Here is an 18,103-nt window from a genome sequence, read left to right as displayed (position 1 = left end):
TATTTTGCGAGTGAATGTTGTGATCAAAGTGGTTAAACACACTAAGTGATATTATATATATATATATATATATATATATATATATATATATATATATATATATATATATATATATATATATATATTATATATAAATATACATAATTGCTAATAAAACAATTTTTAAACATCGAAGAATATGTAAAATATGTACTGCAAATATGTGTGCATATTATATGTTATCATTAAAATATATGCATGTATTTCATATTGTAAAATTTGACTTGAACTCTATAGAATTTTTTTATTACCGCCCTTTATTTACATTAAATATCAAATTCGGCAATATCTTTATAAATAATGCTTTTTGGAACCTACAATATTGATAAATCTTTATTTGAGCATCATATTTATGATTTAAAACAATAAAAATATTGTGTTACAGGATCTTTAAATCCAGTATTGATATAACTACAATACTCCAATACTCCATCAATGCAATTATATTGCCATTTAGCGCAAGAAAAGATAATTAAGTCAACGAAGGAAAACCACACACAAAACATTCCTAATTCTACATAACATTGGACAGAACATATGGTTCCGTATTTATTCTTTTAATATTTCCCAAAAGAAAGCAAGATTTATCATTGAACCAGAAAAGTGGTGCTTTAGACAATACAAAACTGTCTCTTTTACTCTCAGTGGAGTACATTCGCAGCTGTGGCCATGTTAGATTTTTTTATTATAAGGAGACCAAACTACAGGCTTTGATATAAACAATTCAATTCTGATACCAAAATGTACGGAAGAGCATTAGTGTCAGGTGTATGTTTTTTATTAACTCGAAATTTCGACTTACTAACTCGAAATTTCGACTTACTAACTCGACATTTCGAGTTACTTATCTCCAAATTTCGAGTTACTAACTCGAAATTTCGACTTACATTGCACGACTTTCATTGGTTGCCGGTGAAAGCAAGGATTGAATTCAAGATACTTTCTTTCGTGTGTAGCTGTTGCACATTGACAGAGCAACTTTAACATTTATTTAACAGAACAATTTTATAGGGTCAAAATGTCCACACATACTGAACATATCCTTCGCTTTTTTGTGGAGGGGGGGGGGGGTGTAAAATCACACTTTCCACATTTCTGTGTTAACCGCGTTTTTCTTTTTCTTAAGCACACATACAACCATCATGTGGAGAAACAACAAGTCCAAAACCCACCCTATTGTAAACTGTGCAATATCATGTGTTAAATAAGTTTTAATTGGCGTGTATACGCCAGTTAGTCTGTCACGTTTCTTTATACTAATAATGTTTTTGTAACATTATTCATCATTTACTAATACTTTGATATTGTGTTGATAAAAGTTTATAAAAGTGATACTTGTTGTTATATATATGTTGGGAATAATATAAAAGCATCCGATTTTACAAGAAATATAGTCAGTCCAACAATTTTGACAAAGGCCTCAGCACGCCCTATTTTGGCCACGCCGCGATACTTTCCTCAGATGTCCCACACGTGAAGTATAGGATCGGTTTTTTTACAGGGATGAGAAGAATATGATAAGTGAAAAGATATGTTCGAACAGATGGGATACAATACAACGTCTGAAGAACGCCTGAACGTACAAATTAAAGGAAGCCTTGTTATTTTTAGGTCGGGTGTGTACATGCCATTACTAAGTTTAAGTTAAATTTCAATAGTTTTTGTCCAGGCACCCGTTTCTCCATCTCCATCGTTCAAAGGCACTGCCTACTATATCTCATACCATCTAACTAATAACTTTGGCCATTCTTGTAATGTTAATAAGTCGAAATTTCGAGTTACTAAGTCGAAATTTCGAGATAGGTAACTCGAAATTTCGAGTAAGTAAGTCGAAATTTCGAGTAAGTAAATCGAAATTTCGAGTTAGTAACTCGAAATTTCGAGATAAGTAACTCGAAATTTCGAGATAAGTAACTCGAAATTTCGAGTTAATAAGTCGAAATTTCGAGTTAGTAACTCGAAATTTCGAGATAAATAAGTCGAAATTTCGAGTTAGTTACTCGAAATTTCGAGATAATAAAAAACATACACCTGGCACTAATGCTCTTCCGTAAAAATGAAAGAAAGTTCTATAATGAAAATTTTAAAACAATCCTTGATAAGATTATTTTAACATTTTAGCATCAGTTGTTTTTCGTATGTTTGTTTTTTCTGGAAAAGGGTATTTCTACCATATGAAACAGAATGAAAGTACCTTTTCAAATCTGTTATATTACTTCATGGCTTATCATCTATAATTTGAAACAAATAAGAGCAAAAGAAAGATTGCATTAATCAAATATATTGTAAATTTGTCTAAAACAGTCTAGAATAATAGACTAAAAGTGTTTGTTGACGTGTTTGTGTCAGTTCGCAATAAGTTACTATGTTTACTTAGTAAATTTGAAAGTAACTTGTACCTATTATTTTATGTCTTTATCATTCTAGACAAGCATGGTTATAAACTACATAATTAATTACAAATACCATCGTTTTTATTTTACTTTGTATCTGGTTATGGTTTTTTGTACCAGAACTTCGAAATCTCTCGTAAAGGTACCTGATATAATACGAAGAAACAAAATTATCACAAACTTTAGTAGCTTCTAAACGTATAACTGTCAATGTTGGTTAAATATCATTAACTTTAAAAACTTACACAACGTTTTTATGTGTTATCTTAGTGAAGATTTTTAAAAGATAAGTGTCTTTCTGGAAAGCAGAAGTTTAATTGTATGCCTGTAGATATCTTTATACTAATTCTTTTCATGATTGGACATAACATCTACGCTGTGTTTTGCTAGATTGGACCTGTTCTATGCCAGGTGTGTAAGTTTTAAGGGTTTTTTATTTGTTGTTTATTCTGATCTGATACCATCTGGTACATCGTTGACAATAATTTGGAGAAATTAGGGTGCCTGCTAATTTGTTTTGGGGAGCTGCAAAAATTACACGATTTATTACTATATCATCTTTGATTTTCTATTTTGAAAAATGCCAGAAAGTCAAATAAACCCGATATCAGCGCTTAATATTTTACATTTTCTATACTTATCATATTAATTATTTTCAAAATTAATCTTGTTACAAACACACTGTCGTTTTAGTTAAAAGCTACTGAAATTTTTAGGATTGTTTATTTGGTATAATTTCAAATAATTGCCTGTTCTGTTTGAAAATGGTACAATACAAATTGTATGGCCACTTTTCTCTTGTTGAATCAAAGGTGAAAACAAAATTAAAACAATTTTCATGTCATCACTTTTGTATTTATTTGACCCGACGTTTGCGTAAGGAAAAGACTTATTTCATAACAATGATATTATTATTCTATTGTGTCAAAAGACTTATTTTGTGTAAAAGTGAGTTTTGTCTCGAATGAGAATAATGCAAATCTACTTTCATAAATATCGTTTTTGAATATCCATTTATGACATCATAAAATGGGAACAGGGGAAGAGGCATACATACTGTCAGTGAGCCATGCAGTGAATGTTTTGTGAACCTGATCATTTGTCGCAATACTGGACAATAATTAACATCTAGTACCACTCATCTGACTAATGTACGTATTTGTTAAGGCTGATATAGGTAAAGAATCATATATTGGTTCTTATCTGTTGATTGTTTACATGTATAACTGTACCTTTATCTTTTTTAGATAAACAGTTCTCTGTTGTTTTAAATGTGACAGTAAGAACGTGGGTATTGGTTTCATGAACTGTTGTTGTATTTAGCTATTTGGCGATACTTTACAAATTTGTTTATATACAAGATTACGGTCTATTTACCTGGTTTCATGTCTTTTTGAATCATAAAATAATGACTTGTGTGTTTATATATGTTTAATTAAAACTTTGTACAGTATTGTTCAGTCCTAGTTATTGTTTGGTTTTATTAACCTTTCAATTACATACTGATTACACGGTCGATGCACACAGTATATTAATCTTCGGTAGATGTTCGGAAAGTTCCGTGAGATGTACGCTGCACGATGGAATTTAATTTAATTTGTATCTCTAAACTAAGTGTTTTAAGTTCGAGGCCGCGTTGCTCCATGTTTTTTTCTTATTAATACTTTCAACATTATTGAATCTATATATGAATATTTTATGTTGTTCGTTTTGTTTGATTATGTTTTACTTAATTTTGTTATGTATATACTCTTTTTAAATAACATGTTTTTTAAGAATTCATGTTTAAAATTAAAACGGATTAAAATCAATAAATATCTTTTCAATGCCGTAAAACACACTACAAATCTGTTCCATTAAAATATACTGCAAAAATAAAGAAAGAGTACTAAAATAATGGCAACAGTAAGGATCAAACCACAGACCTCTCAATCAGGCATTCTCTTTACCGACAGTCCAATTGTGAATTAACGAAAACCTTCACATTTAGCTGGCGTGACTTTCAAATCCATGACAAATATACTCCACATTAATTCTCGTAAACTACACGGACCAAACCGAAATGGGATCGAATATTTAAATGAGTCCTATAATGTATTCATAGTTGACAGGTCAATAAAATCAGACTATAGTTGATAAAGTAGGATATATTCTCTCAAATGCAGACATTGTATTTTTAACTGCCAAAACCTGTTTTAACATATTGAATAGAAGAAAACTAATTTTATACAACTGACATTATTTTAAATAACTTATGTGTTCTTAGATATGCATGCACTATCTAGAAAATACCTTTGCTAATAATCTTCTAAACCGGATTTTGATTAAATTTAACCACAATATAATTTCTATATAGAATTTTTGGAGGTAATTTGCTACCTCAGTATTTTAATTTACTTGAATCAGTAGATTCATTTCATCATATGTTCACAACTCTGTTTTAAATTAGCAAGGGTATTTTAGATTTTTAGAATTTTACATGTAAATAGTAAGTCAACCTTTAGTGTCTTGTAAATCTTATAGATTGGCAATGTGCATTGATATTGTATTTTATATGTATTTTAACTGTGTACATTGATGACACTGTAATAAACTTCTAAATAAATAGTTGTTGCTGTCTTTAGTTCTTAGATATTGAAGTTTACACATTAAATAATTTATGTTATGATTAAGAAACTGAAAATAAAACAAGATAAAAACAAGAAAAGCATTGATTCAAAGCATCAAAGGCGACGCCAAAAAATTTGATCAACTTTTGCACCTAAATACTTAATAAAAATGTTAACTTTATAGGAATTACGGACAGGGCGGACCGTGAGACAGGGCTAAATGTTAATAATACTCTGTTCAATATGAAAATGCTTAAAAATATGACATGTTAAGGATGGCATTGACATCAAAAGATAAAAAGATAAATGAAAAAGCAATATTAAATTTGAAATTAAGCACGGTCCGCCTGTCCCAAAATATCGTCTGCCCTGTCCAAACATAAGGTCCGCCCTGGTACGGTCCGCCCTGTCTCACGGTCCGCCCTGTCCTACGACCCTTTATAGCAGTACCATTACATGTGACCTGGAGGCTAGGCCCAGTTTAAGTTGAAACTTATACCAAAAAGAATAGACTCTGTCTTGCCAAGATGCAAAGACAATTTATAGTCAATTAACCAATCTTATAAGATTCATGCCATAAGAGAGAATTTCTTTAGATTTATTTTACCAGATACATGGATATCTGAGTCATCAGCATATCATTAAAGTTTATTGCTTAGGGTTGCAGACATGTCATTGGCATAATAGACATAAAAGAGATAAAATGAACCTCAGGGGGACACCATAGGTACTCGGAGCAGTAGTACAATGAGTACCAGCCGCATCCACCAGCTGCTGTCTATCAGAGATAAGACTTGAACCATGTAAGAATGTCATTACCTATGGCAGATGCTTGAAGTTTCATGAAGAAGAAGAACTTCTTCATGTGCAGTATAATGTGATCAACTGTATCATGCTTTTTGTAGATCTAAAAGTATCATGCAATACTGCCTTTGTCCATTTCAAATTTAATACAATCTGTTAAATGAATCAAACACGTGTCAGTTGAAAAAACACTTCTAAACCCTGACTGAAACTGCCTGACCATGACTCGAACCCATGACTATCAGAAGACCAACTGAGTTTTCCGGCCGGCTACACATTTTCTCTTTGATAATAAAACAGTTCTAAACCAAAACATATTTCCCCACTATATTGATTTGTGTCCTTGAATTTCTGATGTTTACAGAGTATAGTGAATTAAACTTAGGGTTATATGCAGTCACAGGATGAGAAAAACTTTCAGCTTGACCAGAACTCGAACCTGTGACCCACATAATTATGTAGTGGGGCTATACAATTGAGCTATCACATTTTCTCCCCTAAATAGTGAACAGTTCTTAACCGTGACAGATACTTTTAGTTAACAGGTAGTTTAATTCTGAATTAATTAGTTACTTTTTGTACTTTGTCGGTTTTCATGTGGCACAAATCACCCACTATAAAATTCAGTGCACAAATTTATTCAAGGGCAAGTAACAATCTACTCTATGAAAAGTCTGTTGTCGGGTTGACTCTGGAGACCTGGAGGTTGAGACCGGTGTCCCTCCATTACAAATTGATAAGACAGAAGCTGTCCTTTTCAAACTATGCACATGTTAGAAAAAAATAGAATAACAATTCAGAATACCATATGATTGTTTGACATTTTATAAATTATATTGCTTGATCCAAGTTTAAGGACATTTTCAATCAATACATGTATTATCATTTATAACTTTAAATGAAAGTCCCATCCCTTTAATAATAATGTCATAACTGTAACTATGTAAATACAGAAATATTATAAGTCTCATCATATCAATAAACTAAGATATATATGTATGCACATAACATTAATAATTCCAAGTTTCTATTAAATAAATATGAAATCCATACATTAAAATTAACATTGGTACCCATGGATGGAATTCAAAATCTAGTAGAAAGAAAACTATAATGTATAAACTCTATTATAGATAATATTATTAGCCAGCTTACTCTGGGTATAAACATCTATAACCTGTAGACTAATCGATACTTGTATTATCATTTATACATTAAAATGCAATAGAGAGAAATAAGAATCTCTAAAGAAAGCCCAACACGGCACAATTGAAATTGTTGCAGGCTCAGTTTGATTGAGCCTGTTCATGGACGGTACTGTCAAGTGCAAACTACCGTCCACGCCCCCTAGCACCGGCTTAAGCAGAATAAAGTCTCATCCATCATAACTGTAAGTCTTTAAATACAGAAATACACATTATATCCATATACTAAGATACACATGTATGCACATAACATTTATAATTCCCAGTTTCCATTAAAAATAAATATAACATCCTATTAACATTGGCATTTGGATGGAATTCATTATCTTGTAGAAAGAAAACTATAATGTATAGTATTAAAGTAAAAAATCTCAAATAGTCTATATCATACATGTATAATAAAAATTGAGTTGTGTGAGTGTCTAAACATTAAATGCATATCTTTTACAGTAACAAATGCTGTCCCTCTTTTAACCTTCCATTAGAATTTACTATATAACTAACTGCATATATATCAAGTGTTTAAAATTGATAACTTCTGGATGTTATCCTTTCTCTGTTTTGATATATCGACATGAGCACTTATATGCATACCCTGTAGCTTTAATTTTCTACCTTTCATTTTTACCAAAGGTTATTCTATAAACAATTTATATACAAACACATAGAAAATTATAATTAGTTTCACATAGTGATTAGAAGATTCCTATAGCAGAACACCTGTAGGTATGTACTAACTGAACAAACTAGAAAAATCAAGCCTAAGGTATATAAAGCAAGTAAAAAAAAATATATCAATATTCACTCCTCAGGGCCTCCATGCTTTTGAAGTCCTTACAACTGGTAAATTTATACAACAAAAATAGTAAGTAACACCTAAGATAGACAGAAAAGAACAAACAATTTTTGTAAACATGAGTTACTTCCCCTTAAAATAGAGAAAACCTGAAACCCAAAAGAACACCCTAAACAGCAAAATTATGTAATTTTGCAGGCTCAGTTTTATTAAGCCATGCAAAGTAATGGTAAAGTATTCATAAAAAGTTAGATGGCCATGTGCCAGCAGTAATTGCAGAAACTCGGATAGCTTTCAACATCCGGATACTGGTACATTTTGTAAAAACAAACCTTCTGTGCAATAGATAAACGTGATATGGGTAAAATCAATAGGATAATCGTTTACATCAGTTTCATTACCTATCCTAACACTCATTTGCAGGTTAACGTTCTTCTTTTAGGAAAATTTTGAAAATATATAAATGAATGAAAATCAATGTAGACAACAACGATATTCGAAATCCGGGTTTTAGTATTGCCAATAAAGTTAAGGGAAAAGCTGTTAAACTGAGCCAGCAATCTCGTGAAAATAATATCACAATGCACATGCTTTTTACATAAAGTTATTAAATACAAATATAACAACATATTTGTTTACTTGATTTTTACGAATCAAAATAAAACTAATTAACACAACATGACATTAACTGCCAATAATAACAGCTCCTTCCATAGTCCAAAATAAAAAGCATTCCATAAGAGACGACGCCGCTCTCCGGCGTCGCCAATAAGTATCTTGGCAACAATTGAGACACTGTAGGTAACCAAACATACGATACCTTTTTTAATACATTGAATATATGTAGTTGAGTGAAAGGCAAGTACATTTACGCCTGCATGCACCGAATCATGTCAAGGCAAGTGCAGAAAGGGAAGCATGCGGGGTATATTTTGCAAAGACTATTTCACATCTAATCATTTCTGTATTGCATGTCATGCTCTTGCACAGGTTCATGATACATTTTATCGAGTTTATTCACTGATAAATTTTTGTGCCTCAATTCGAACCACATTCTGATAAATTTAAGTAGATAAACTTGTATCTGTTCTATTGTTCTAACCTATTTTATCAACAGTTACTTATACTTTTGATTACTGAATTAAGTGCTATACAATAATGTTCGTCAAGAAAAAAAGGCTATTGTAGAAGTACAAAAATACCTCTAGCACATTTATGAAAAGAGGTCAGATAGTCTCAATGTCTCATTTAATCGGATCAGTCACATTTAAAGTGATAATCAACCAACGGTCATTAATAAAGACACAGTATAAACATCAAAGCGTCTCATCAGACAGACTTATTGCTTTAGAATCGATTACGTTCACTTGCAAACTATAAATGTACCACAGACGATAAACGTCCGTCAAATTACAAATCATAGAGCTCGTTATTATCACAGAACCATTTGATCAGACACACATTAACACAAGAAACATCAGGATCTCAACTTCAGGAACCGTTAAGATCAAAAGAAGTTCTCTCTAAGCTCTCGAAATGATACTCATTTAAGTTTGTATCGGGATTTTATCATTATGGTATGTGCCATATTATTAGATGTTTTAAATAATTCCAGAAATAATAACTTCTACAACTATATAAGGTATACAAATTCCTCCTTACGGACGAATGTAGATTTCACAAACTGTTAAAGAGTCTTTTTAGAAAAGAATGTTTGTATTTTGAAAATCGTGTATTTTCTAAATTGCGATGTTTAATTTCAAAATTGTTGTTGCTCTTATTATCTCGAAGTTCATCATCAAATATATATACATTTACGAGTCGATTTATACCCAATCAAATTAAGTGTAATATGACATTGTAAAAAATTATTATAACTTTTAAATACATTTGTTTAAGTATAGTCTAACGCTGAAGGTAACTTCTTTCATTTGCAATGAATTAGTAAACAAATGCTGGAATTTCTGTGTATTGGTTCTCTTTTTAAGGACTTTATTCACTAAACGGCACTGATGCTAAAAAGTCACAAAAGAACCAAATCAAAGGATATTTAACATGCACAGAAAAATAAAAAAAACCTTTTATTCTAGAAACATTAAATTTGTTTCTGAGTCAGCTAAGCAATCATGCACAGGCATGCACTTTAGATAATCTTTAACGATAAAAAGAATTAAAGAAATAAATGTACACAACTTAATTTGATACCATTCATATGGCAAAAGCGGACGGTTGAAACACTAGGAATATATTTTATTAATTATCATAATGTTATGTTTGTTTGTTTGATTGGGTTTTACGTCACAGTATAGGTAATATGACGACATTCCAGCTTAAATGGTGGAGGAAGATCTCTGGGCACCTGAGTAGAACTACCGACGTTCCGTAAGCTAGATCATAATGTTACTTTGCCACTGTTCATAAATGGCACTTACATATCGTATTCAAATCTAAAAATTGCATTTTCCCCATTGTATGAATACACCTGTGAATATTTCTTTACTCAAAATTTTACAAAATTGAATTCTGTCTAAGCTAGAGTTAAGGGTCGTGGATGTCAGCTTGCACTTACCTAATAAACTTACCATTCACGATCAGGTCCAATTCAACCGATCCTACATTGTTAGTTTTACCGTTTTTGATATATTTTAAGGATTCCTTTTTCTATTATCTACTAAATTAAGAAAATCAAAATTTCGTGATATTTACTGATATTTACACAGTGTCTCCAAACAAATGCTAATATACATATATTGGACATAATTAAACCCTAAAGAGCATTCACTCTGTCCACAGAAATTCAAACATAAATGAAATGAATTAAACGTTTCTAATTTAATTATATATGTCTGGTCAGCATGTTATGTCACGCAATATCTCTCGCTTCCTTATAATACAAGTTTTTACATCAGCGGCCTGCTATCTTGTGCAATATTCAGTTTTTTCTTCAATTCATAAACGGAATAGTTCACAGAAGTGCTTTAATTAATTTTGTTTTTAAAAAAAACACACTAGGAACAGTACTCTCTGACATATGAATTGATAAAAAATGACATGTTTGGTGTTTCTTCACTTCTAATAGTTTTACAGTGCCAATGCAATTTTTTTGTACGTTTGTTCTGACATTTTGTGCAATTTTCGTAAGTTATTGAGATTCACAAGTGCATCTTTTTATTCATACATGTGCTTGATGTTTAAATGGTTTTTCAAATAATCAATATAGGTCTCAAAATCGAGCTTAATTTTGTTATTTTATCTAGACCTTTAAATAAATGTTCAGTAACTTTATTTCTCTAAACATTCAACAATAAATCATGCTTCAATAGTGCCTTTATCAGAAAAGTATCAAGATAAAATAAAACGCATACTCATTGTGAATGATGTCTTTATTTTATTTCTGAATCGATTATAAAAAGCAAGTACACACTGATGAAAATAACTAGAATTACTTGTCGGTTATTTTAGTTATCAATTTGGCGGCATTCATAGTTTGAAAATTATGTGAATCCCAGAATTCATTAGTCAGATTGCTACAAGGGGAACACACAATGCTAGATATGATAAACATATTTGAATGTCATCTAATTAGCAAGGACATTTATTATGTATTCATGTATGTATTTGTCTAAGAGAAGAAAAAAACGTCTTATGTACATGTATTTACCTAGACATTTCTATAGAAATACAAACTTGACAGAGATGAAATTATTGGAAAGGTCATTGTAAGATTTCTAATTATGTAATACGCATACGTATATATGCGTGCTTGATCAAAAGATATCATAAACATTACCATAATAATTATGTAATGTAAATATTAGAGATGTAAGGTATGATTATACCTAACGGGGTAATTAAACCGGGTAACCTAGATTGGCCTAAACAAGATATATTCCGAGAAAATTTGTGGAATATTAAATAATTATATAACTTGTTCTTTAAATGTATTTACATATTTTACTTATGTAAAATATTTAACAAAATATTTATGTACATGTTATCCGTTAACAGCATTGTAATTTGGCAACAAGTTTTCTCAGGAATATACATTGAAATGTATAAATGACATTACAAATAAATTACATTTACATCTTCTATATTGTTTGATGGTTAAAATGTGCATTGAATTAAAATAATTGGATAATTTAACAAATCTATTTGATGTGTATTGTCCAACCATTTCTCCTTTCACTCTCGCGCTTTTTAATTATCTCGGTTGGTTAAATATTGCAGGCCATGTCCAAAATCAGTTATAAAACTGACATTTGGTCATTTTATTTCAAAAGGTTCAAAACTGTTCTCATTCTGAAAGAAACAAATGAAACAAAATTGAATCAGATATAAAAATATATTCCCAATGATCTGCATTAATATTTATATTTCTAGATATTACCACACGTGCATCACAAATAGCGCAGTCAACTCTCGTCTGAATAAAGACTCTTAGGCAGTACCTTAACGATTATATCAAAATCAACAAATAGCATCTGTTGAATAATTCCGACAAAATTGAAAGTACAAATTAATTTTGTTTTCATAAAATTACATTATATAATAAATTAATGAATAAAGATAATTTATTAATTAGAACAATTAGTTGTTGCTTGTCTTGCTCCTCCAATTAAATATCTTTTGTTAAGCATGCTTTTACAAAACACTTGGAAAACATCATGTCTATAGAAATGAATGAGTTACGTTATCTAAACAACAGAATAAAAAAGTAAGCTCGCACCAAAAAAAGAAAGAAAACAAACATGAAAGAACTAGAGAACAAATAAAATTATTTACCAATTTTAAGTTTTTGTTAATTGTTTTTCTGATAAAGATGATATGCATGTTTTTTATTCTCATTATGCTTTCTATAATCATAACCACACAGTTCATGACAAATTTTCATCCATTGCAAATCAAAATGTGTTGGTCAACAACTCGATCTTTTTAGAAATTTTTTTTTAATAATTTAAGTAAATTCGAATAAAAATGTATTATAATATACTTCAAAATATAAATGAATTAGAATAAAGTACATTATTTGTTTTAAATCTCTATGATAATAATGTTTCTTTAAATTAACCGGCTGGTATATCATAACTTAAATGAGTAGATTTTCATCAAAACATCAGCAACTTACAAATGATCTGTTTTCTTTTCCTTAAATGTTAATAAATTATTCACGATCAAAATTTCGTATATCTCATTTCAACATTAAATGTAGATCTATCATACATTTGGTAAACGTAATGTCAAGTTCGAATATCAAAATACAAAATATTTCGAAGGGGATATAATATTATATGTGGCTATTTGTTTTCAAGTATAATTTACAGCAAAAGTGACCATTCGAACAAAAGTATTAGGATGCGCTTATGCAAACATACATTAACGTTTGGTTTAGCAAATTTTTGTCACGTTATATGCGGACTTATTTTTAAATTAATATTTATATAATCTGTATGACGATATCCTCCTTAGAGTCTTTTTGTTTTTGTTTGTTTTGTTTTGGGTTTTACGTCACACCGACACAGTATAGGTCATATCGCGACGTTCCAGCTTTACTGGTTGAGGAAGTCCTCAGGTGCCCTTCCGTGCATTATTTCAGGCACGAACGGGCACCTGAGTAGAACCACCGACGTTCCGTAAGCAAGCTGGATAGCTTCTTTACATGAAAACATCCAAAGTCCCTGTCGGGATTCGAACCCAAAGCGGTGAGGGGCAAGTGGTTTGAAGTCAACGACTTTAACCACTCGGCCACGGACGCCCCCTCCTTAGAGTCACTTACAAAATAAACTGTTTATGTATTCTTCGTGATAAAATAAGATTTTAGAAGACATTCAGTATAAAAACTATTTATCAAACACCTTTATGATCGAAGGTCAGTAATTCTCAATGAAAAAGATTCGGGATATTAAGGTGATCATGAATCATTTGCCATTAATAAGACACAGCGTAAACAACAGACACGCTTATTACTTTAGGATAGATTGCTGTAACTTGTAGACGATAAACTTCCTTCAGACGATAAACTTCCGTTCAATTACAAATTAAAGAACTCATTATTTTCACAGTACCATTTCATCTAGTTAACAGAAACACATATACACAATAAACAAACCACAAGATCTCAAGTGAAGATCACAATGTCTGCCCGACTGTGTAATATTTGAAAATCGAGGTTTGTTTTCCTTTTTATATCGTATTAAGTATTTTATTTCGAAACTGTTCTACCTGTCTTTGTCTCGAATTTCAGAAACACGTGCATTTTATACTTTAATGAGTTTAGTTTTAACCAATCAAATTAAGTGTAAAGGTCCTTTTATTTTGTAATAATTTGTATCATGATATTTGAACATATAATAAACTATTTATTTTATTGAAGTAGTTTGCAAATGCTGCGTATTGGTTCTATTGTTGGGTTTTATACATTTAACGGTACTTATGCTGAAGACAGATCAAAGGTTTTTAACTTGCAAAGAGAAAAGGGGGCCATTGATGTTATGAACATTAAAAGTTGTTCAGATATTGTCAAACAAACATGCAAAAGCATGCACTTTAGATACTCATTTAAGATAAGTAGATAAAAACAATTAAAAGTACATCAACTTTATTTTATTTTATTTATATGACAATTAATTTCTGTCGCGCGCACATTGAATTTAGTCAATATCGAATTTTAGATTATTTATGAGTGTGCGAATATATCAAATAGTTAGTAATACAAATTTACTCTTGAGGGAAAAACCATATGTGGCATAATTAAAAATAATACCCGTACCATGTGAAAACACATCAACGCTGTATTAACGCTTTATCAGCACTTAACTTACAATCATAAAAGTAATATGAAAAAAAGGTTTACTTCTAATCAGCTTTACTTAAACATGAGAAGGTCACAGTGAGGAATAAAAAATAAACTTTAACCCCACCATAAGTGAAGAAGTTTCTCTATTTACGATTTACAAGTTGTTTTTTAACAGTTACCATTTTAGTTTATCAAACTCAACTGATTAAATATGAGATACAAAATAAAAATTCATTACAAAGCGTTTTTGGCAAAAAAAACTATTACATAAATGAAAATAATAAAAAAGAATTCATAATTGCAATTAACATGTCTTATTCTTGGATATTAAAAAAGACAGCACATATGGTAACATATCTATTATTTCAATACACTTTTAACAAGTCAATATTCATCATTGAAGTGGTACTTGAGGAGCATTAACTTGTTTTTCATATTATCAGTAAACGACGTATTCGCAGCTGTGATTTAGTAGATCACAGAAAAAAACAAATCAAAATTTAGAATAAAAATATTAAATGTTATTTATTGACATATTAGTTTCAAACGTCCAACGTTTATCTGTGTTGTGTTTAAATTTAAAAACAAACAATCAATTTATTGACACTCGTGTTACAGCACAAGAGAAAATTGTAAAACAGCTGATTATGGCATATTTATACTTTTATCTATTGAATTGATCAATTGCCTAATTTTTGAGCCAGTTTTCAGGCTAATATTTTCAATTTCGTATGAATCATTCAATTTTGCCATATTTGTAACATTGTAGATGATGTTTATAATTTCAAAATTTGGTTAAATCTACATTGTCATTGAAGAGATTATCGGAATTTCTTTATGTAAATATATTTTGCGTATGAATGTTGTAATCAAAGTGGTTAATCACACTAAGTGATATTATATATATGTACATAATTTCTAATAAAACGATTTTTAAACATCGAAGAATATGTAAAATATGTACTGCAAATATTTGTGCATATTATATGTTATCATTAAAATATATGCATTCATTTCATATTGTAAAATTTGTCTTGAACTCTATAGAATTTATGTATTACCTCCCTTTATTTACATTAAATATCACATTTGGCAATATCTGATCTTTATAAATAATGCTTTTTTGAACCTACAATATTGATAAATCTTTATTTGAACATCATATTTATGATTTAAAACAATAAAAATATTGTGTTACAGGATCTTTAAATCCAGTATAGATATAACTACAATACTTCAATACTCTATGAAAGCAATTATATTGCCATTTAGCGCAAGAAAAGATAATTAAGTCAACGAAGGAAAACCACACACAAAACATTCCTAATTCTACATAACATTGGACAGAACATATGGTTCCGTATTTATTCTTTTTATATTTCCCAAAAGAAAGCAAGATTTATCATTAAACCAGAAAAGTGGTGCTTTAGACAATACAAAGTGTCTCATTTACTCTCAGTGGAGTACATTCGCAGCTGTGGCCATGTCAGATTTTTTTATAAGGAGGCCAAATTACAGGCTTTGATATAAACAATTAAATTCTGATACCAAAATAAAAGAAAGTTCTATATTTATAAGATTATTTCAACATTTTAGCATCAGTCGTTTTTCGTTTGTTTCTTTTTTCTGAAAAAAGGTTTTTCTACCATATGAAACAGAATGAAAGTACCTATTCAAATCTGTTATATTACGTCATGGCTTATCATCTTTAATTTGAAGCGAATGAGAGGAAAATATAGATTGCATTAATCAAATATATTGTAAATTTGTCTAGAACAGTCTAGAATGATAGTGTTTGTTGACGTGTTTGTGTCAGTTCGCAATAAGTTACAATGTTTACTTGGTAAATTTGAAAGTAACTTGTACCTATTATTTTATGTCTTTATCATTCTAGACAAGCATGGTTATAAACTGCATAATTTATTACAAATACCATCGTTTTTATTTTGATTTTGACTCTGGTTATGTTTTTTTGTACAAGAACTTCAAAATCTCTCGTAAAGGTATCTGATGATAATACGAAGAAACAAAGTTATCACAAACTTAAGTAACTTCTAACCTTATAACTGTCAATGGGCAAATATCGTTTACTTTAAAAACGAACACAAGGTTGATGTGATATCGTAGTGAAGATTTTTAAAATGAAAGTGTCTTTCAGGAAAGCAGCAGTCTCTTTCTAGACGAGACCTGTTTGTTCTGTGCCAAGTGTGTAAGTTTTAAGGGGTTTTTGTTTGTTGCTTACTATGGTATGATATGATGTGGTAGATCGTTGACAATAATTTGGCGACATTAGGGTGCCTGGTGATTTGTTTTGATGAGCTGCAAAAATTACACGACTTATTACTGTATCAGCTTTGATTTTCTATATTAAAAAATGCCGATCAGAAAGTCAAATAAACCCGATATCAGCGCTTAATATTTTACATTTTCTATACTTACCATATTGATTATTTTCAAAATTCATCTTGTTACAAACACACTGTCGGTTTAGTTAAAAGCTACTGACATTTGTAGGACTGTTTATTTGGTATAATTCAAATAATTGCCTGTCCTGTTTGAAAATGTACAATACAAATTGTATGACCACTTTTTCTTTAGGTCAATCTTGTTGAATCAAAGGTGAAAACAAAATTAAAACAATTTTCATGTCATCACTTTTGTATTTACTTGACCCGACGTTTGCGTTAATCGATTAAGGAAAAGACTTATTATTCTTATTCTATTGTGTCAAAAGACTTATTTGTATAAAAGTGAGTTTCGTCTCGAATGAGAATAATGCAAATCTACTTTCATTAATATCGTTCTTGAATATCCATTTATGACATCATAAAATGGGAACAGGGGAACAGGCATACATACTGTCAGTGAGCCATGCAGTGAATGTTTTGTGAACCTGATCATTTGACGCAATACTGGACACTAGTTAACATCTAGTACCACTCATTCGACCAATGTACGTATTTGCTTAGGCTGATATAGGTAATGTATCATATATTGGTTCTTATCTCTTAAATGTATACAAGTATAACTGTACTTTTATCTTTTTCAGATAAACAATTCTCTGTTGTTTTAAATGTGACAGTATGAACGTGGATATTGGTTTCATGAACTGTTGTTGTATTAAGCTTTTTGGCGATACTTTGCAAATTTGTTGATATACAAGATCACGGTCTATTTACCTTGTTACATGTCTTTTTGAATCATAGAATAATGACTTGTGTGTTTATATATGTTTAATAAACACTTTGTACAGTATTGTTTACTCCTAGTTAGTTGGTGCTGTCTTAAGTCCTTAGATATTGAAGTTTACACATAAAATAATTTATGTTATGAGTAAGAAACTGAAAATAAAACAACATAGAAATAAGTATCTTGGCAACAATTTAGAAATTGTAGGTAACCAGAAATACGATGCTTTTTTAATACATTAAATATACATTGAATATTGATGTAGTTGAGTG

The sequence above is a fragment of the Ruditapes philippinarum genome, unplaced genomic scaffold, assembly GCF_026571515.1.
Source record: "Ruditapes philippinarum isolate M1 unplaced genomic scaffold, ASM2657151v2 ctg967_1_1_1_1, whole genome shotgun sequence".
In the NCBI taxonomy this organism is placed as follows: domain Eukaryota; kingdom Metazoa; phylum Mollusca; class Bivalvia; order Venerida; family Veneridae; genus Ruditapes; species Ruditapes philippinarum.
This window is presented reverse-complemented; position numbering follows the sequence as displayed.